Below are 20,178 nucleotides of genomic sequence, written 5' to 3' on the forward strand. Positions count from 1 at the left end.
CTGTTGTGACCCATCTCCGGCTGGGGAGCTTCTCCGGCGCGTGCCAGAGCCGCGGCAGGCTGCTGGGAGGTTCAGATTATTAAAAATAGCTTTCCTAAGGCGGAAGGGACCTGCAGATTTTTAAAGCTGCCCTCTAACATTGGAGAGGTCTGATTTTTAATACACAGAACAAATCATGCCTTCACTCTCTAGGCTGATCGGCACCTTGGAGGTGAAGCTAAAATGGATCAATGTCTAACGCATCACGGGACGAGGCGGAGGGAGGGATTTGTGAATCTTAAGCGTATTTATGTTAATCGCGTCTCTCACTTCCGCAGCAACACCGCACGGGCTGCCCAGGCACAGGGCTGCCTTCCCTCGCGCTGAGTAGGCTTCAATGTGGGGTAAAGAAGGGCTGAGGGCCCTTCAGGGGATAAGGGTTTAATCTTTGTATTATGCTAATAAAATAAGCTTTTGCTGAGTGGCCTGTGCTGGTGGGGTGTTTCCCAGCAGAGAGCAGATCCCTTATCTGGTACCCACTGCAGCGCATCCCGGCTGGCACCCGCCCGCATCACCCCTCCCTCTTTCTTACCAACCACAGCTTTTTCCCCAACTCTCATTTTTAAAAATATATATAGATTTATAGTGATACAGCTGGGCTATGCCTCAGGCCTCCTCTGGAGAGCAGCAGAGCTAACAGGGAAAACACGCAAGGGCGCTGTGCCTCCGGACGCGATCTCAACGGTGTCTGCTCCCAATTTGTGGTGGGAATTGTCCTGGCCTGATAAGCCCGTGGCAGGGCAGGGTTGGACGTGCTGCTGCTCTCTGGTTTTCAAGATACTCGCCCTGTTTGCAGCTAGCCGCTAAGCAGGGAAAGCGCGGAGAGCGGAGGGAATTATTCATGAAGGTAAACACAGAGTTTATTGAAGCAGTGAGTATAGAACGGGGGGATTTTGAATGAGGCAGGTTCATAAGGAAGCGTCTCACAGCTCAGCGGGCGTCTGCAAATTCTGCCTGGCCTGGGCACGGCAGGACCGAGAACCCGCGCCGGCTTTGGGGCTCTCCCCGCGTTCTTTCCTCTCCGTAAAGCGCCCGCCGGCAGCAGCCGGGTCGCTCTCACCCGTTGGCAGCTTATCGATTTTTCAGAAGAAGAAAAGCCACGCTGGGTTCCCACGCTGGAGCTGCTGGCTCCTGGGTGTCCAGCTCAGGTGACTGATTTCTTGCTGTGTGCGATCAGAGCTGCTCCGCGGCTCGTTCCCCACGGTCCAACACGGACGGAAGAGCAGGCTGAGCAGAATCTCCTGAAGGGAGCGAGGTCTGGCTCCGTTTGATCCCGTGCAGGTGAATTTTGCAGCTGAAGGCATTCTGCCGAGAAACCGCCACGCTGGGACCCGGGCTGCGCTGGGATGCGGGGCTGCGCTCGTCCGGGGATCTGGGGCGGCTGCAGCGGGGTTGGCGCGCGAGGCCAGGGCCACCACAACACAGAGCAGGTTCTTGAGCGGTTCTGAGTTCTTGGGCCGTGCCCTCCTGCCCCGCCTTCCCGCTGCGGATGCTGCAGCTCTGCTCTCTTCTAGCTGCTCAGCTGCACCACCGAGCTGCGATAAACCCTGACGCCACTCGCCCAGGGAAACTTGTTCTGTGTCCTTAATCAATGCCCCTTTGCGCCACAGCCCTCTCTGGAGCTGTCTGCAGGAAAAACCAGCTTGTCCTGGAAAAGCTGGGCTGGTGCTGAGCCGGGGCGCTGCCGGAGCGGGTACTGAAACGAGAGTTTGCAGCAGAAACTCCCGTCAAAAGGCAAGCGGAGGACGCAGGGGAGGAGATGGGCTATAACACCTCCGGGATCTGCTCGTGCAGCATCCTGGCCAGAGCAGGGGTTGCCCCCGCTTCTCAGCAGCGACCTGTGTGTGTTGGCTTCCCCCCACCCCAAAACGACCTCCCGAGTCCCGCGGTCGCTTGCTGGGGCTGCCGGTTGGGATTTCCAGCCCCCTGCCTCGCTGCAGCCCGGCTCCCCGGAGAGCCCCGTGCCGCCCGCTCCATCCCAGCGGGGCTGCGCGCCTGCGTGGCGAAGGATGCGGTTTCCTGCCTGCGGGGCCGGTCCATGAGGGGAAGGGAGGCTTTGGTGACGTTTCCCTCCCGCGCTGGGCCGTGCTGCGTGATTTCAGTACAGGGTGACGCATCACGAAAGTGTCGCCGAGTCTTGTTTTCACTGTACAGAGATGCAGCAAGGCCGAGCCCGAGCATCGTGCAGCGCGTTGCTGCATCCCTGCTTGCGAGCGACCCCCCTGTCCCTGCCTCCCTCATCAGCCCCGCGGGATGCCCTGTTCCAAAGCTCCGCTCCTTCGGGCTTTTGCTCACTGTACGGCCTTCCCCAGGGCTCCTTAAACATCGATGATGGAGCAGAGATCTGCTGCTGTGTCACCTCCGTGTTTCCCACGCGTAGGCGAGCCGGTTTCTGTGCCGGGGCCGGGGGTGAGAGCCCGCGTGGCTCCCGGGGCGCGATCCCCGGCGTCCCGCGCCGCCGGGCTGGGCCGTGCACCCTGAGCCACGGCCAGGCGGGGAGATTAGAGAGAGATGTCTTTTCAACGTATAAAAGAATTCACAACTGCGAAGGGAAGACAAAAAAAAAAAACAAACCATTCTTGAGCCGAGGGGACAATATTGCGCGAGGGGGGAGCGGGGATTACTGCAGCAGAGCCCGCGGCCGCGCCGCCTGCACCTGCTGTTCGCTGAAAGGCTGATGCTGAGCCACAGGCAGCTGATGCTGAGGCCCAGTTGCCAGCGTGAATGGGGGGAAAAAAAGGCTCCGGGCGGTGCGCTCGCCAAAGGCGATGGCAGGAATGCAGCGGGGAACGCCGGCGGTGAGGTGAGAGGAGCCAGCTCCCCTTGGGCGCGTGGAGGTCTGGGGAGCCCCGGCGGTGGGGGGCTGGCTGGGGATTCCTCGTTCCAAGGGGGTCCAGGAGAAGCGGGGCGATCCTGAACCCCTGAAGAGTGTCAGCTCTGCCCAGGCCATCCCGCTCGCTCAGCGATTTTCCAGCCCCGCCGCAGCTGCCTCCCTCGCAGAGGCGGGGGCCAGAGCGGCTGCCCGCAGCTGTCGACGGGACCAAAATGGCTCACGTGCCCCAGGACGCGCCCGCTCGATGCTCTCCCAACCGTCCCCTGCAGCGGCTCTCCCAGGGCGTCAGCAATCGCCCGGCCCGCGTCCTCTCCGTGCCTCACCGCAGCACACGGGGCGTCCCCAGGGTGAGAGCGAGCCCCGTCCTTGCTCTGAAGAACCGCGAGAGCCCGGCAGAGGAAAAAGCGGCAGCCGGCTGGTGAGTCCGACCCGGAGAGGAAAGCGAACGATTCTGTTTTCAGCCCGGCGTGGTTCGGTGCGAGGCTGCTCTGCTTTACGCAACCAGCCACCGCGGCCGCCAGCCACTCGTGCAAGCCCCGGGGAGGCGCGGGGGTTGCGACGGAGCCCGGCCGGTGTTGGGGGCTCCTGGCCGTGCCCAGGGAGGCCCGTCGGGACGGGGAGATGACATGATGGGTGAAGGGGGCGATGGAGTTCTGCAGCTTCGCAAATGGAGGGGGGGACCCACGAGATCAAGAGGGAAATTAAAAAAACAGCTCATATCCCTGCCAAGATGCGATGGTTGTGCCCGTGGGAGCACCCTCCTTTACGCTGACTCAGCACAATTTGGAAAACCAGCTACCACCGCCCGCAGCGGAGTCTCCCTGCAGCTTTCACCCTCTCACCAGAAATCCCCTTTCATCCGCACACCTCTATTTTCTTCACTGCAGCACCGCCCGGGCGCCGTAGGCAGGACCAAACCCCCGGTGCCCAGCGTCCTTCTCACGCGCATCAACGCCCCGAAGGTGCTGCTGGCAGCACGCCACGTCCCCTCCTCCTCTGCGGGCTCAGGCCGGAGGCAAACGCCCTCGGAGGGTTAAGTAACCCGCCCGGGGTCATTGCCGTTGTCTCTGGTAGAGCGAAAATACCCGCGGGCTCGCGAGTCGCCATCATTTTTTCACCCGGCCTCGCTGTTAAAGAACATGGCTTGGTGCTGCGGGGTCTGGATGCGGTGTCCAGCCCTCAATTCCTCTTGCGCCTTTCTCTGTGAAATTAAACAACTCTTCAACGCTGAACCTATTCTGTGCCGCTACGGCAGCCCCAGCCCGAAACCGCCCCCGTTTCCTTCTCCCTGCCTGATGATGGGGGGGGGTAAAGAGGCAGCAAACCCTCAGAGCTGCCAAAAAAAGGCTGAGCAGGGACTGCATGCAGGCACGACGTCCCTGTCGTTAGACCGGTATCTTTAATTGCTGCATCGCTCACTCCGCCTGTGCCCAAAGCGCCAATCCCAGGTGATTACGATGGTCGATGTCATTTAAATCAATTATCTCCCCGGTCAGAGCCGTCCAGCCCCGCCTGCCTTCCCCGCATCCTTGAGCCCCATAATTTATTCATCCTGGGCTGCACTTAAACATCTGCTCCGGCGCCATTTCAGTTTGGCAGAGCATTAGCGTTAAAATTCTATGAAACACGGTGCGGGTGGCAAAATCAGGAGTGAGGGACGACACCTGGGGCCAAGGGAGGGCCGGTTTGTCGCTGTGCTCCTGGCCGGGGGGTATTTTTGGTGAGCTCTCTGCCTTCTCCCTTTTGCCCACCAAAACGGACCTCGCGTGTTTTTAACGAAACGCCCCACGCCAGCGGCGCTGCGGGAGGAAGGCAAGCCTCCGGCTGGGGACAAACCTCCCCGCGCAGGGAGAGCCCCGGCCTCTCCGGCACCGCCTCAGCCTTTCTCCCCATCAGCGCCTCAAACCTGCGCCCGAACCCAGCGGGACCTTGTTCGTCGCTGTTCCCAGGCGCCTGCACGCCGGCGGGTCGGTTCCCGGGGTGAGAAGGGAGGCTCAGGGACGCTGGGGACCGCCCCATGTCCCCCGCCGGGACGGACCCGCAGCCCGGCCGGCTGGGCGATGCCGCGGGCCGGGTGTCCTAGGTTCGGGATGCTCTTCCTCGACCAAAGGGTAAGGAGGCGCAACGTGGACCACGGCCAGAGATTTTCCCTGAAAATAACAAAAAAATCAGAGATCTACCGGAGATCTCTGTCCCCCAGCTCCTTTCACCGCAGAGCTGCAACGCTCTTACGCGGAGCGGTGCCCTGTGTTCAGAGCTGATGGCAGGAGCTTTGGAAAGAAAAGAAAAGATTTGCTTTGGCAGTGCCTCTTTCTTGCCGGGGAAAAGGGAGGTTTAGGGGATGCGGGGATCCACACGCCGTGCTCGCAGGGCTGCTGCCGTCGGTGCTGAGGGGCTGGGGGACCCAGCGATTTCTGGTTTCCCCCAGGTTTGCACAGGTCTGGCGCCGGGAGCAGCTGTGTTCCACTTTTTAGCTCTGAAAACCCACCTGGCTCCCAATTCCCCCAAATTTTACACCACCAGTGACAGCTTTTAGAGACTTTTCCTCCAGCAAATCCAGAAAGATGGAGCTGGCCAGGACCCGCACCCCGAGCCGGCCGGTGCCCCCGCTCCGCTGTTTTTGGGGGACGAGGCAGGTCTGGCAGCGACTGCCGACCGCGGCGATGAAACCTCGGAGGATTGATCAGCGTTGCCGCTCTCAGGTGGGGTTTGTGCATCCCACCCAAGGACAGGTCACCCCGCAGCCCCCCGCGCCCAACGGCACTCTCAGCATCCCCAGGGGCGCCTTTCCGGGGGGTTTTGCACGCCAGGAGTCTCCAGCAGCTCCAGTTTCAGCGCAGGTGCAGGCTCCGGTCTGCAGGGAGACGCAGAACCGAGTCCCGGAGCGGGGAAGGCTGCAAAGGGGGCAAACCCAGCAGGAGAGCTGAACTGCCGGTGCCCGGGGACCCCAACGTACAGATTTCGGCGCCTTGGGATCCCTCCAGCTGAGCCCGGGTCTTCACTCACAATTGGGAAGCCCGGTGCCCTGCAAGGCCGGCGCGGGCGCTTCGCCTGGGCGATTCGTAAGCTCCCTCGTCGCCAAAGCGCGGCGTTCGACCGCGGCCGTCTCCCCTGGGAGCACGTCTTCTCCCACCTGCGCCGGCAGGCGAGTGGCACCGCCGAACGGGGGACGCTGCATCATCCCCATGGCAACCGCCCGGCAGCCCGCAAACGGAGAATTATGACTTTGTTCCCCGTTCTGGCACGAGGGGAAGCCGGGCTTTACGGGATTAGGCAGATCCCAACTCAAACATCCCGGGTAGCACTGGAGGGAATAATGAATAGTAATCGCGGAATAAACGGCTTCTGATAGAAGGCTCTGGCCAAACAGTGCTGGCAACCCACCTTCTCCAAAGTTGGTGGATGCTGACACGGCTCCCACGCTGAGTACGGACCCTCCGGGTTTTTTCCGAGCTTGTCAGATTGTGTGTCCACACAAACCCGCGTGATCCAACCAGAAATGTTTTGCTCATTGCGAGCGCTGATGCAAGGACCGGAACAGGGGATTCACGCCCGGGTTGCAAGGTGGGTCTTCTCCGAGGCGATCCCCCCACGGCCGTGTGGCGCAGAGTCTCCTCGGGCAGCCCCTTTCAGCCCTTCCCGATGGCCAAACCCAACGTGCCATGGCCCCCAGCGTCCTGCACCCGCAGCATCCCGTATCCCCCATCATCCCGCATCCCCCAGCATCCCACATCTCCCAGCATCCCACATCCCCCAGCATCCCGTATCCCCCATCATCCCACATCCTCCAGCATCCCACATCCCCCAGCATCCCGTATCCCCCATCATCCCACATCCCCCAGTATCGCACATCCCCCAGCATCCTGCAACCCCAGCATCCCACATCCCCCAGCATCCCACATCCCCCATCACCCCACATCCCCGGTGGGGGGATGCTGGTTTCCCGGCCTTTCGGGAAAGCGCCCTTGCTGCCCTGCCCGGTGTCTCCATGCCGGGATGTCTCTGCGCGCACCCCCGTGCGCGTGCCAGCTCACCGACCCCCTCCCCAGCGCGGCCCCTGCCCTTCATGCCCCAGGCCGGTAACACCGCCGCGACACTCGTGCCGACGCCGGGCCTGATTTTGGGGCTCCCCTAAGCTGGGAGACCATGGCCCTGCCTCCCATTTCGACGTCTCGTTCCCAGGTACTACAGCCACAACGGTTTTTTCTTTTCCCGCAGGAGCTGACGGATCCAAACCGATCCCGACGCCGACGCGAGTCTCGCAGCGCTGCAGGAAATGGTGGATTGTCCCTTCCTCTTTTTTTTTATTTTTTTCTCTTGTTGCAATAAAAGAGGGAAGATGAGGGCAGGGACGTGACGGAGAAGCCTGGTGCCTTTCTGAGCGACACCTGCTGAGTTCCGGCTGCTCATCCCAGCTGGAACGCATCGGCACGGTCTGCGTGGCCACACGCCGGAAATCACAGTCCCTGGGGCCAAACCAAGAGAAAGGATCCGAAAGAATCCTAGAAGTGGTGTTTGTCATCGCTGGGCTGGTTCTGGGACCGCTGCTCCACACAGGGCCCCGCGCCCCGCAGCAGAGGAGGGCCTGCGGGGTGAGAAAGCCCCGGGATCGCTGCAAAACGCTTTCGGGGCCGAACAGCCGCACAAAGGCCGAGGCAGCTGCAGCGGGGAAGCCTGAAGGACGAGCCCACCGGGAAGAACAATCCGAGGGAAACGCGCTCCCCGCGCGCTCAGGGCTCTCCGGCTCGACAGAGCGAGGAAGCCGGGGAAACGCCGCCCCGTTTCAACCAGCGCTTCTAAGGGCAAATGCGCATGAAAAAACCACAAAAAAAAAGAAAAAGTTTTTTTTTGAGCTTGGATGAACAGCCCCCGTTTTCAGGAGCTGCACCGCATCGGCATGGGCTTTCGGGGAAAATCAGCCTTTGCGCCCAGGACCGTCCCGCTGCAGAGAGGTTCTATTGCAGCAACGAACCGACTGGATGCAGAGGAGACTGGAATCCAGACAGCACCTCTGACACAGCAACACCCTGGCTCCCCTCCCCGCCACACCCAGAGCACCCGCACCCGGCGGGCTCTCCTCTCCTTCCGCAGGGATTTGACAGCAGGGAATCTCTCGTGGGGGGGATTTCGTTATTTCCACAACACACGCTGCAGGCGCCACCACGAAGTATTATCATAAATAATGCAAGCGAAGCTACAAATGAGAAAATAAATGAGCAAAGTCCATTTTGAGAAACATTATCTTCCTTTTCTCCTCTGTTTTCTTTGCTTAGGTGCTAATTCACCGCAAACTAACGAGGCTCTGCACAACTGCATCTCTCAACCAACCTGAAAATTGGGCTTTTTTCTGCAGAGGCCACAAAATTCCCGGCCAGCCCGTAAGATTTGGGATGGCTTTTGCGGGTACGAGTTTGATGGCAACGACCTGGTGTCAGGTTGGAGGACGCAGCCCGGACTGACGCCAGCGCAAGTCAGAGCGGAAAAACGGAGGAGGAACGATTGGCCTCAGCAGCTCGAAGCGCTCAGATAGGAAATGAGGTGTCCTGGCCCCGGGCTGACGGGAAAGTGCTGCTCGGCGTCGGTGGGGAGAGCAGGGATGCTCCCAACCACCACGCGTTTTTCCTTTGCCTCCTGAACCCGCGATTTGGCCTTCGCCCGGGACACCAGAGTGCCGGCGACGCCGATGCTGGGGCGGGATGGCGGCGCGGCAGCGGGCTTCGTTACCCGTTCAGCCTCTCGTCCCGCTCTTTGCTTGTCCCGAGGGTCTCTCACCTGCTCCGAGGCTGAGCCTGGCCGCGGCAGCGGCATTGGCACGGGACCTTGGATATTCAGCCGCTTGCGCAACCCCTCGAACAAGCACAACAACGTGATCTCCTCGGCCTTAAACGCGGGGAGCCAGGGATCAGAGGGGCCAGCTGCAGCAAGCTAAAAAGCTGCCGCCCCTTATCCTCCCCGCTTTCGCTTTCCCCCCAAGACATCTCCTTCCCAGCAGCCCGGCCACCAAAACCAGGCGGCTCAACGCAACCGCCCGGCAGCGCGGAGGAGCGGACGCACCGAGGCACGGCACCGTCGCATCCCAGCACCGGCGCGAGCCCCGGTCCACCCGAGGAACACAGAGAGAAGGGGCTGAGGTTTTTGCTGGTGATGCAGCTGTTTCCTATGGAAACGCAGACCGGCCGAGCTGGCGCCTTCGGGATTTCTCACCAGGCTTCCTGCATTAGCTCTGCGCAAGGAAAAAAAGCCGCCGTTGGGAGCTGGAAGCGCAGCGACGGCTCTGTTCCCGCTGGCCGATCCAAGCTGAGCACCGTAGCTCCGCGCTGCCCTGAGCCCAGCGGCGAAGGAGCCGCTCCGGTCGCCGCAGCCCGGCCGAGCGCAGCCATCGCAGGCAGCTGCGCCGAAGCCCCAGCCTCCAGCGTCGCCGCTCGCAGATGGCCGTGTAATTACTGTTTGCTTTCCCATCGTGTCTTTTTGGGACACGTGTTTTGCGTCCAGATTCCTCCAGCCTCCCTGGTTTTGTGAATCACACTTCATAAAATAATGGCTACCTAGGGAACGCAAGGCGTAACATTTCATTCTTCCCGCGCACGTGGATTCTCCGCTAGCGCTGCCTCGACCCAGCTCACAGAGCAGAGTCCCCGGTTTTAATCCTTATCCTGCAACATGTTTAAGCACACCTCCGTCCAGGACAACGTTTAGGTGTTTTTAACTCTTCCTCCCGTGATTTTCTGCTTTATTTTAACCCAGGTCCCACGCAGCTCACCTCCAGTGAAATGCACTGTCCCTGCGTTTTTTCTCTCCATCGATAGATTTGCCTAACGGTGCTCACACATCCCTCAGCACCGCACTTCACAGCGTTAACATGAGAGGTGAAATGAGAAACACCAGACAGCAATCGCCCTTCTTTCGCAGTGCACGCGGGCTGAACTTGCCTGGCGCTGGTGTTCGGTGGGCAACGGCACCTGACACAAGCAGCACCAGCTTCTCTAAAAGGAAAATAAACCAGAAATCCAACCTTCGCAGCAGCGACAAAGCTAAAGACCGGCAGGTGATTACGAGACACAAACACAGCGCTTTCTATTTGCCATTTTTGCAGGTAGGTGATGAAATCACATACGACACCTCTGTGCTGGCAGACCCCTCTCATCGAGGCCGAACCCCCCCGACATCTTTCGATGGCAAAAGGGAAACATTTCACCCACCTAGGAATGAGCGACAGCCACTGTTTAAACTGAAATCTCAAAGGAAGCTGCCTACGTAAGCACAGCCGGTGTGCCGCGTACCTAAACACCGGCAGCTCGGAGCTTCCTTTCTCTGTCCCTGCGCCATCGCTGCGGGATTCTTTTCCTCCCGTTCGATTTTTCTGTGGCTGTTCGAAACTTGCCGCAGCTGCCGCTGAAGGCCGGAGGAGCTCCGAGTGCTCTGGGGGTGCGTAGCGCGAATGCCCCTTCTCCCTGGGCTGCTGATCCGCAGTGAGCAGGGTGACGCTGGGGCTCTTCCCCGGTCTCTCCGCGGTCAGGCTCCCGTGGGATAAATCCAGCTTTTAATCCTGAAACTCAGGGTCAAGAAATCCGAAGGCCCTTTTCCCCCACAGCCCTGTGTTTAGTCGGGTAGGAAGATCTCATGTTGGGACTTTGGTTCATGAGGGAAAAAAAAAAACAAACCCCATGTCTCGTCTGCGCCGCGATGCCAAGAGGGTGAGGAGCAGCGGCGCGCAGCCATATTGTTCTGTAATCAGCAATTAGCTTTATCTTTTCTGCCCCCCCGTCCCTCTGAGAAAGGGACAGGGGAAGGCCCCACTTAAGAATAAATGCGTTTCTCCGAAGGGAGGGAGTTCTGCAGATGGCTTTGTGGTGCTCTCGTACAGCTCCGGAGCGCGCAGCCCTCCGTCCCCAACCCGGCCACGCTCCAGATGTTCTCCTGTCCCGAACACCTGGAAAAGAGGGGGCGGCCTCACCTCCGCCTTCCCCAAAAAGCAGCTGATAAATGCCTGATATTTCTCATTAAACTTCAGCTTTAATTTTCTCCAGGTATTTGCTTCCTGGACGCCGGGAAGCGGTCGGTTTGTTGCTGGTTTGCTGGAGTTGCAGCACGGCTGCGGCCGCGTCCAACACGGAGCGTAGGGCTGGGCTGGGGGCTGATAACGAACCGCTAATTAAAACGTGGAGTTCGTTCACCCGCTCTGCTCCTTCGCGAAGCGCAAGAGCTCAGCGTGTGCGCGAGGGAGGTACTGCACACCTCTGCCCTTGTCCCACGGAACGAATCGCTGAGCAGGCAGGATTTTGGGAAGCGCTTCAGTGGCCAGAAGGCTGTTGGCCAGGACGAGGTCTCCGTAGCCCTGACTCAGCCTCCTGGCCCCCTTCTCCTCTTTTGGGGGAGAGGAAACCTCAACCCTGCCGCGGCCGTTTGATCCCAGGGAGGGGCAAGTCCTTTCTGAGGGCTCTGGCCCTCTTTCCGTGCAAAACCAGCCCTGAGCATCCCTGCTAAATTATTTTATCTACACAGTGGACACCAGAGCGGCAACATACAGTTCCCGAAACTTTGTAATTGCCAGTTTCTTTGTTGTCCTGCTCCAAAGATCGGTCTCGTTTAGCGAAGGGCGTCCACGGCGGTGGATTTCTGAATCGGCAGGCGTTGGGCGCGCTGCTCTGCGTTACACTGAAACGGAACTCGCTCTGGTGCCCAGCAGCGCTTTAGCCACCCTCCTGTTGGCCGGGCTCAGCCGGAGGGGAGGTCTCCACTAAAAATGTCACTTTTAGGGGCCGCTCCGGCAGCACCCCGAGCTGCCTTCGAGTGTCGGATGGGGAGCAGCGCGGTGCAGCGCTGGGCTGAGGACAGAGGCAAGCCGTCGCGCTTGTGGAGCGGCTCTTGGTGACGCCCGGCTGCGTTAACCGGGGTCCGTGAACGCCTCACGCGGAGGGGGCACGCCTGCAACGCAGCCCCTGCAGGAAACGGCGGAATGGGGTGATGGAAAAGGGGTTTTAAGGAGAATCGCTAACCCCTACGGCAAGCGGCGGAGAGCAGGGGTGAGTGCAGCGCTGAGCGGGCTGTCATGTGCTTTTTGCCACAAACCCACTTATTTTTAAAACAAAACAAGTACAGTCCCGCTCGGGGCTGCATCACTTACCCCGCCAGCGCAGGCTTCGGTGAGCGACTCAGAGAGTGAGCGCACTGTAAAACACCATCACCGCGCCCCGGGACGCTCTCCCGGCGATGCATCCCTGGTTTTCCACCTTTTACGTTCTGCTGGCTACGTAACCGTTTCCTAACTTCTCGTCTGATAGCGATCTGGCGGTGGCTTCACAAACGCTGCCTCGCATGAGCGGTTCCCCATCTGAACGCTGCCTGAACAGCCGGGAAAGCTTATTGTTCAGCCCTCTACGAGCGTGTACTCCGAGCGTGCGAAAACAGGGACCCGCTACGACGGGACGGCGCGGATGCTGCCGCACGTTGCCCTTGAGAGCTTCCAGGGTGGTAGCTGCTACGGATGTCGTAGCTCCGTTCCTTTCTGCTGCATCACCAGCGCTCGGCATTTGCTTCAGGCAGGCTGCGGGTTTATTTGTACGCCACGCTCAGAGGCGGTGCTTGCTGCTCCCACGTCGAGCTCTGGCCCTCCAGACGGGCCTCCTCTTCACCCGGGGCGCTCCAGAAACACGATGGCGAGCGCAATTTATCCACCCGGCCCACGTTCGCCGATAGACCATCAGGTACGGTCTGGCCGGGCAAGAAAAACACGCTGATCCCTTCCCCTGCGCGTGCCACCCTGCTTGAAGGCAGTGCTGCCAAGCCTGTGCTGTCCACCGTGTTACTTGGTCATCGCACGGGAGCCGTTGGATTTGTCGCTCATCTTGTAGGCAGAAGGGAGAGAAACTTCAGATATTCAGATAAAACCACGCTGTTTTGGACTCAGTGTCTCCAAATAGCTGAGTTTTCCCTCCACCTTCTCCCGCGCAGCACCTGGGTCCTGCAAACATCGTGGCAGCAGCTGATCGCGCCCTTGCTCGTGGAACAGGGACCACGGGAACAGGGCAGAGAAAGCATTTTAGCCTCCCGCCTCTCCTGCAGTTCGGTTGTACTGCGAGCAGACCCCCGGGGCTTGGGGGGGTTTAGCTCATCCTGTGGATATTTTTCTCTGCTGGGGCACTCTGGATTGCTTGTCCCATGTCCTAGTTGCTTGCTCCTCAGAAGTTTTCCAGGTTTAAAAGAAATAGGACAAACAAAAACGCTCATTCTGCAACGGATGGAGAGACTTGGAATCATAGAATCTAAGGGTGGAAAAGACCTCCAGATGATCAAGTCCAACCATCAACCCAACACCGCCATGGCCACCAAACCACGTCCTGGAGTGCCACGTCTACACGTTCTCCAAACGCCTCCGGGGATGGGGACTCCACCACCGCAGGGGTAGGGGACGGCGGTCCTGCCGAAGATAGCACACTGCCGACGGGAGAGCTGCCAAGGCTTGTGTGTCTGGGTATTCAAACCCGTTTTCCAGGAGAATACGGAGAGCGACAGCCGCTCTCCTGGTTGGGAAGAAGGAACATCTACCGTGGCTAGGACCCGTTGGTGGACACCACAACGTGTCGTGGTGCGGAGGGGCTTCGGGGGGACGCTCTGGGGCACCGGACAATCCCCCGTTGGCCTTTTCCCCCCGGAAGATGCGGGGCGTTTCACCGACGCAGGTTCGGGACCCTTCGCCCTCGCGTAGGCCGGTGCCCGTGGCCGGTTCTGCGGGGAGGCGGCGGGTGGGAAGGACGGGCGCCCAAACCCCCGCGGCCTGGCCCCTCGCCTCGGCGGCAGCTCCCGGCTCACGCCCCGCCGCCCCAAATCCCCGGGATTCCCAACTTTTCCCGAGTTTGGGTGCAGAGGCTCGGTTTAACGGCCCGGTGCGGGGGCGGGGGGCACGCACACCCCCCCGACGGTGAGCCCCAAACCGCCGGGACCGGGTGCGGCGGCGCTGGGGCCGGGCGGGGACGCGCTGCTAACGGCTGCGGGGTGTGAGGCGCCTGGGGCAGCGCGGGGGAAACCGCCGCTGGCCGGTACCCGGTGCGGGGCTGACAGGAGAGGGCGGGCCCGCGCCTCACGCTCCCCGTCCCGTGATGGGGTCCGGAACGGGCGGGGGGGGGGGGGGGGGGGGGCGGCCCCCGCGGTACCGCGGCGCTCGCGGGGGGGGGGGGGGACCGGGCGCGGCCGGGGCCGTGAGGGGCTCACGGGGGGAGGGGGCGGGCCCGAGGGGCGGGGGCGAGCGCTGCGATTGGCTGCTAGCTGCGGCCAGGAGGCCTCGCCATTGGCCGGAGCGGCGAGAGCGGCGGCCGGCGATTGGCTGCGGACGAGGAAGCAGGAAGGAGGACGGAGGGGCGAGCGGCTTGCGGGGAGCTCGCGGCGGCGGCGGCGGCGGTGCCTCCCCCCCGCTCCCCCCCCCCCCCCCCGCTGCTCCTCCCCGGCGCCCGCCCCCGGCCTCTGCCCGCCCGGGCCGCGCCGGATCGCGACGCCCCTGCGGCGAGGGCGGGCGGGCGGCGGCGGCGGGGGCGCCTCATCCCCATCCCGCAGCCGGGCGGCGGAGGAGGAGGAGGAGGAGGAGGAGGAGGAGGAGGAGGCGGCGGCGGCGGCGGCGGCGGCGCTGACGCAGCAGCGTGCAGCCCGGGAACCGGGCAGCCCGGGAGGGCTCCCGTCGCTGGATCTCGCCCCAGCCGGGGGCCTGCGGTTGCTCCGGTGAGCCCCGGTGAGTCCCCGAGGCGGCCGCCCGCCGCAGCCGTGGGTCCCGTCCGGTAACTGCGGGCGGGCCGGGAGCAGGTGGGAGGCGGCGGGGGGGGAGTGTGGGGTCACCGGGAACTTTTCTGGCCGGAGGGGTGGGCGGCTCCGGTGGCGGCAGCGGCCTCGGCGGCAGGTGGGCCGGGCCGGGCCGCCCCCGAGTGCGGGCGGCCGTTAACTTGCCCGGTCCCGGCGGTGCCAGGCCGAGCCGCACCCCCCCTCCCCGTCCCCCCGCCCCCCGCCACGATCCCGCCGCCCCCTCCTCGGTGCGGGGTGGGGAGCGAGCCCGTCCGGTCCCGGCAGGACAAAGGCGGCGGGGCCGGCGGGCGCCTGACAGGCGGTGCGGGGCCCGGGCCTCCCGCGCCGGGGAAGTTGCGGGAGCCGGAGCCGGTGCGGGGGTTTAACGGCGGAGGGGGGTGCGCGCAGCGGGAAGATTTGAGGCGATTCCTAGGGAAAAACCCCCTCCCGGGGCAGGGGGGGGGTGTGTTTCGGGGCGGCAGCCCGCAGCGGAACCGGCTCTGCCCAGCCAAAGTTTGCTCCGGGCGGGCGCGGCGGCGGGTGGGTGGTTTTGGGGTAGGGGGGGGTCCCCACTCGTGAGCGCGGAAATAAAACCCCCGGCCCGGCCGGGGCGAGCTCCTCGGCTGTCCCGCCGCTGGCTGCGAGGCGTCGGCGATGGCACGCGGCGTCGCCTGCCCGGGCGCAGGTGGCACCCGGCCTCTTCGGGGCGACGGCGGCCGACTTTGGGGTTTCCTCCTCTTCCGACCCCCCCGGCCTCCCGGCTGCACTTGCCGCGCGTTTCCCGCAGCCCTGGACATCTCTCTCTTCCCGTCGGTAGCTGCGAGCGTATTTCCTCTTCTCCTTTTGTGTGGCGGTGGCTCCTAATGGAGGCGGCTTCGCCGGCTCCCGCTTTTCCAGCTGCTTCTACGAGGCGCGGGAGCCAGCGCCTGTGACTGGGCAGATTCTCCGGGCAGACAGAGAGAAACGGCTCGGCGGACGGACGGACAGACGGCCGCCCGGGCGGGGATGCCCGCGCCCCGGCACAGGGAGTCCCGGGGACCCCGCTCTCGTTCAAAAGAGCAGCCGCAAAAACTTGTAAAAATACGAGCGTTTGGGATCTGCTGGGTTTACCTCCTGCCCTTTCTCTTTCCGCGAGTGCTGATCTGAACGGGGTTCTGGTTTTGTTTTGTTTTAAAGAATACAGCTGCCCCTGGTGCTCGCTCTCCGTCTGAAGTCATCGTTGTCGGGAGCGGGCGAACCTCCCAGCGAAAGGCTTTTCTGGGCTTTTGCTCGCCTGGTTAATTGATCTGTCCGTCAGTTGGCCGCAATTAGAGAGCGCTCGCTCCAGACGGGCGGGCTCCGCGCGATCTTTGGGGCTGCGGTGGCGGGGTCCCGGGTTTTTAATTTTAAGGTTTCCAGTCCTGAGGGTTGTGAGAGGCAGGGTGACACGAGCTGCGTGATAGACCGGCGCTTTTGAAATCTTAATGTGGTTTAAATACTGGCACGCTGCTGATCGCTCTAGCAGAAATACCCTGCTAACGTATTCATCCCAAACCATCCTTCACGTTTGTCATGTCCCGGCTACCTGAATCGCTCTCCGGCTTCGGCTGGAGCTGTCTAAATATTTGCCTGCGATAGGAAACTGCGCGTTAGTCTGATTTAGCAGGACGTTTTGGATTTAAACATTGATTTCTGTTTGTTTTCCTAATGAATTCAGCGCAGCACTTTAAATGGAGCAGCGGCAGCACGGGCTTTCCAGCCGCTGTTCTCGAGGACAGAGTCGCTGCCGCGGCGAAGCGTAGCGTCGCTTAGGGGTGTAAAACCAGCTGGAAAGCGCCAAACCTGCCGGCGAAAAGGATTCCCTCAACTCTGTGAGAGCAAATCCTTTCTGGACGCTGCGTTTGTGGCAGGCTGACGATGACGGTCGCACAGAACAGTATAGCACCGCTGAGAAATTGAGCGTTTGGGGGAAAAACAGGTGCAGCCTTGGTCCCGTGGCAGAAATGTTGATATTTCAGAAGCCCCTGAGGTTTTCTCATCCAGCTAAAACGAGCCCAGCGCCGGCACTCTGTCCTTCTCGCCGGTCACCTGCGTCACCTTTCTGTCTCCTGTCTGACAGCATGTTATTTATGTGGGTTTTTAACCTCTCTGGGCAGAATACCTAAGCTAATTTTGTTTGCTGTGCTGGTGTTAATTGCTACTGTGTGATTTGGGGGCCGTACGCACCGCGGGACGCGCGGGCTGGTGCGGTCTGTGGATATCCGATTTGGATAGCGCTTGGTGATTGTTTTGGGGGAAGTACACCCCTCAGCAAATGCTTTTCTAATGCTACGGCAGCGCTGGAAATAAGCCCTTAGCAGCGAATCTATCCAAAATAAACAACTGAAAAATAATTAGAAATCGTCGGGAAAAGCGCACTCGCTGTTTGGCATTAGGCTCGGATCACGCGAGAGTGAATGAGTGGTTATATCTGGTGGTGCAAAAATAGGAGGGTGTGCTCGGATGTGCAAATATCGCGTCCAAAAGGAGCTGCGCGGGCCCTTCCTGCCCCGTCTGATCTAATGCTCGGCTGACCGCGGCCATACACCCCGGGGAACAGCGAGGGGAACGGCCCCCGCTTCGCGCCCAACCGGTCGAACTAATTAAGTCGCAACGATCGTAGCGTTGATAACGCATGAAACGGCAGTTCCCGTAACTGGGAAATACAAAAACCAAAAATATAAGCGCCCCAAAGAAGTCGTAAAACTAAAAATAGCCTCAAAGGCAAGCCGCGCCGTCGCGGGCCAGGGTGGCCTTGGGTGCGACGGCTGGGGAATGCTGCGTGTACCGGGGGCTCCCCTCCCAATCCGGAGGGCTCTCCCGCCCTCCGGTCCGGCTTACGGGCGGGCTCCGGGTGAACGGGCTGTATTTGCGGCTGCGGAATTGTGCCTGCCGTCAGGTATTTGCTGGCAGCGTGAAGGCTGGGCAGCGTTCGTAGCTTCTGCGCGCAAACTGCGCCGAAGGGGGGAAAAAAGGGAGGGATCGTGCCCCTCGCCCCAGCGCGGAGGCCGCTCAGCGTCGGGGTGGGTGGGTTTTTTCAGGGATGCTCATAGCTGTCCAGTGCAGCAACCTCCCTTCTCACTCGGACCAAAGGCGTGCTTTTAGTGATTAAAAAAAAAATTAAAATTCATGGCCAGACCGCTACTGTGAGCGAATGTGTTACCTGCAACAAGACCGTGGCGATTGAACCCTCTTACTTTTGCACCTGTGACCCCCGTCCTGGCAGCTGGTATTCTTTAAATGGGGAAAATGCGCTTAGAGGTAGTGCTGCTGGTTTTGTTTCTTACGGCAGAAGGAAACGTGACTGCGTGGGGCCGTGCGATAGGCCTTTATCCAGTCACTGTCCAGACGTGGGGTTCTAGCACGGGGCTTTAGTGTAAAACAGTAAGAGTCGCAGTGACGCTTCACGTGAGCGTAAAAACCCAAATCTTCCATTAGAAGAACAGGAGAATGGCAATCTTTGACTTATGGAAAGCGAAATGAGGGACCGATGTTGTCATTAAGAAGTTAAACCAAAGGATGTCATTAAGAAGAATAAAGGTAAATCTGATTTGAGTGAATTAATTTTGCACTGCTCTCTGTCCCCTGTCAGTACTTGTGGCACGGGAGTTGAATTGGTCTGGTCCGTGTTATTTCTGCCGCAGCGCGGGTGAAAACCCACGTAAATACATGCAGTTATAAATCCAAAGCAGGGGAGCGGGGAGCTGGCGAGGGGCGCAGAGAGCGGCCGGCTGAGTGAAGTGGCCGAGCTGGGCCCTCAGCCCTGGGGTGCAGCCAACCAACCCCCCGGGAACGCGCCCCGGCGCACGCGGGCCCTCGGGGAGCAGAGCCCGGCGGGGGCCTCGCGCCCGCGCCTTTCGCGCGCGGCGTGGCCGGGGGTGCTGCTTTTGTCACCTTTCTGAACTTCGGGCTTGGATGGTAGGCACGTCTCCGTTAACGACGCTCGGTGAAGCTTCCCTGCCGCGAGGGGTCTTGTGAACCCCGGGTGGGATTTTTTAATTTTTGTGTGTGTGTGTGTTGCCAATGTGGGCGCTGTCCGGGTGTGGTGGATGTAACGGCTTCTGGAAACTGCCGGCGAAGCAGGTGGGCTCCTGCGTGGCCGAGCGGGAGCGGTTTTGGCGTCGGAGAGCGTGGCATCTCTGTTACATGCATCGTGCTCAGGAATAAGATAACGTTTCCGCTCGGAGCTGCCGGTTGCTGTATTCCTCGTGTCCCAGTTCTCTCGAACAAAGGTGTGACTAACCAAGAGAATTAGGATTTTTATTTTTTTTTTCTTTTCTCCCCCTCTGTAAGCCACATCACAGGAGTGCTTGCTGGCACCCATTGTTCTTCAAGCAGTTTTTCTGAAGGGCTTGCTCAGCTTTGAAACTGTACGGCTTGCCCAGCTCAGCAGGCTTGATTTTATGTATTTATTTTTTAAATAAGTATCTTGGCTTCTAGTGACTGCAAGTGTATCAATATTTCAAATTATTTACGATGCTCTTAGAAATACAAAGAAGGCATTTTCCTAGCATTGATTTGAATGAAACAGCTTCGCTGGCGGCTTATTTTTCAATGTCTGAATTATCATCCTTGAAATAAAATAGCAGCGCTGGAGAAGCATCGAGATCCGCGGGCACCGCTGAACTGTGCTGCTTCAAACGTACACCGTGCGTGGCCTTCTATTGTTCCCGGCTGTGGCCTGTGCAAAGCGCTGAAAATAGCGAGCGGGAGCCAGCCTTCGCGCGGCGCGGCATCATCCGCCGCCGCCCGTCTTCCCCGGGTCTGCGGGATACCCGGGAAAGGCTCAGACCGGCGGCGAGGAGGAGAAACGGGGAGCTGCGGGCGGGCGAGGAGGTGGTGGTGGAGTTGACTTTCGCAGGCTGGGAGGGAGACGGCGCTGCCGCGGGGCCGAGCAGCTGCAGCAGCACGTCGCTGGCAGAGCAGGCGGACGCTGCCCGCGCCGGCGAGCACCCTCGCGCGCCGAATCCTGGCCGGGGAAGTTGTGCCGACTGAAGAGACCCCGGAACGGAGCCGGGGGGGCTCGGCGCTTCGCGTTACGCGGTCGTTTGCTGTGAGTAGTAGGGCAGCCGGTAGATCGAGCGCGTTCTCGGCGATTTAGGTTTAGGAATGCCGTAAAAAGGGACAGAATTTGGTTGGCGGGGGGGGTGGAGAGGGGCACTGAGGCATCTCCCTCTGCGGAGGGAGGGTGGAGAGGCACGGGGGAAAGCGGGCAGCGAGGAATAAGTGACAATAATCACGTATTGATAAACGGGGGACATTTGGAAGGAGGAGGAAAGCGCAGGCTTGCGAAGGAAACTAGTGGGCAGCGGGAGGTTTGGGTTTTTTTTTTTAATTAAAAAAAAAAAAAACCCAAACCGATGCAAGAGACATGTTTGGTTGTGTTTCTTTGTCTAGCTCAGTCAAAACTAGTCCAGGTAAGCCAGAGGTGTTCAGGGTGAGGAGGCAGCAAGCTGCAGGAGCGTTGGAAGCGACCCGGGCATTTGGGGGGTCGGTGCCCTGAACAGCCGCGTGGTAAGCCG

At 60.7% G+C, this 20,178-nt stretch overlaps 1 protein-coding gene across 1 annotated transcript in view; it reads left to right on the forward strand.

Annotated features, from left to right (window-relative positions):
* Positions 1-14,489: 14,489 nt before the first annotated feature.
* The window catches only part of BAHD1 (bromo adjacent homology domain containing 1), a 34,770-nt gene continuing 29,081 nt past the window's right edge, over positions 14,490-20,178 (forward strand). Inside the window, exon 1 of the mRNA XM_086749509.1 lies at positions 14,490-14,591. The gene's annotated coding sequence lies outside the window, so the exon portion shown is untranslated. The remainder of the gene's footprint in view (positions 14,592-20,178) is intronic.

Source organism: Chlamydotis macqueenii, chromosome 5, assembly GCF_036417535.1.
Source record: "Chlamydotis macqueenii isolate bChlMac1 chromosome 5, bChlMac1.mat, whole genome shotgun sequence".
Classification (NCBI taxonomy): Eukaryota; Metazoa; Chordata; class Aves; order Otidiformes; family Otididae; genus Chlamydotis; species Chlamydotis macqueenii.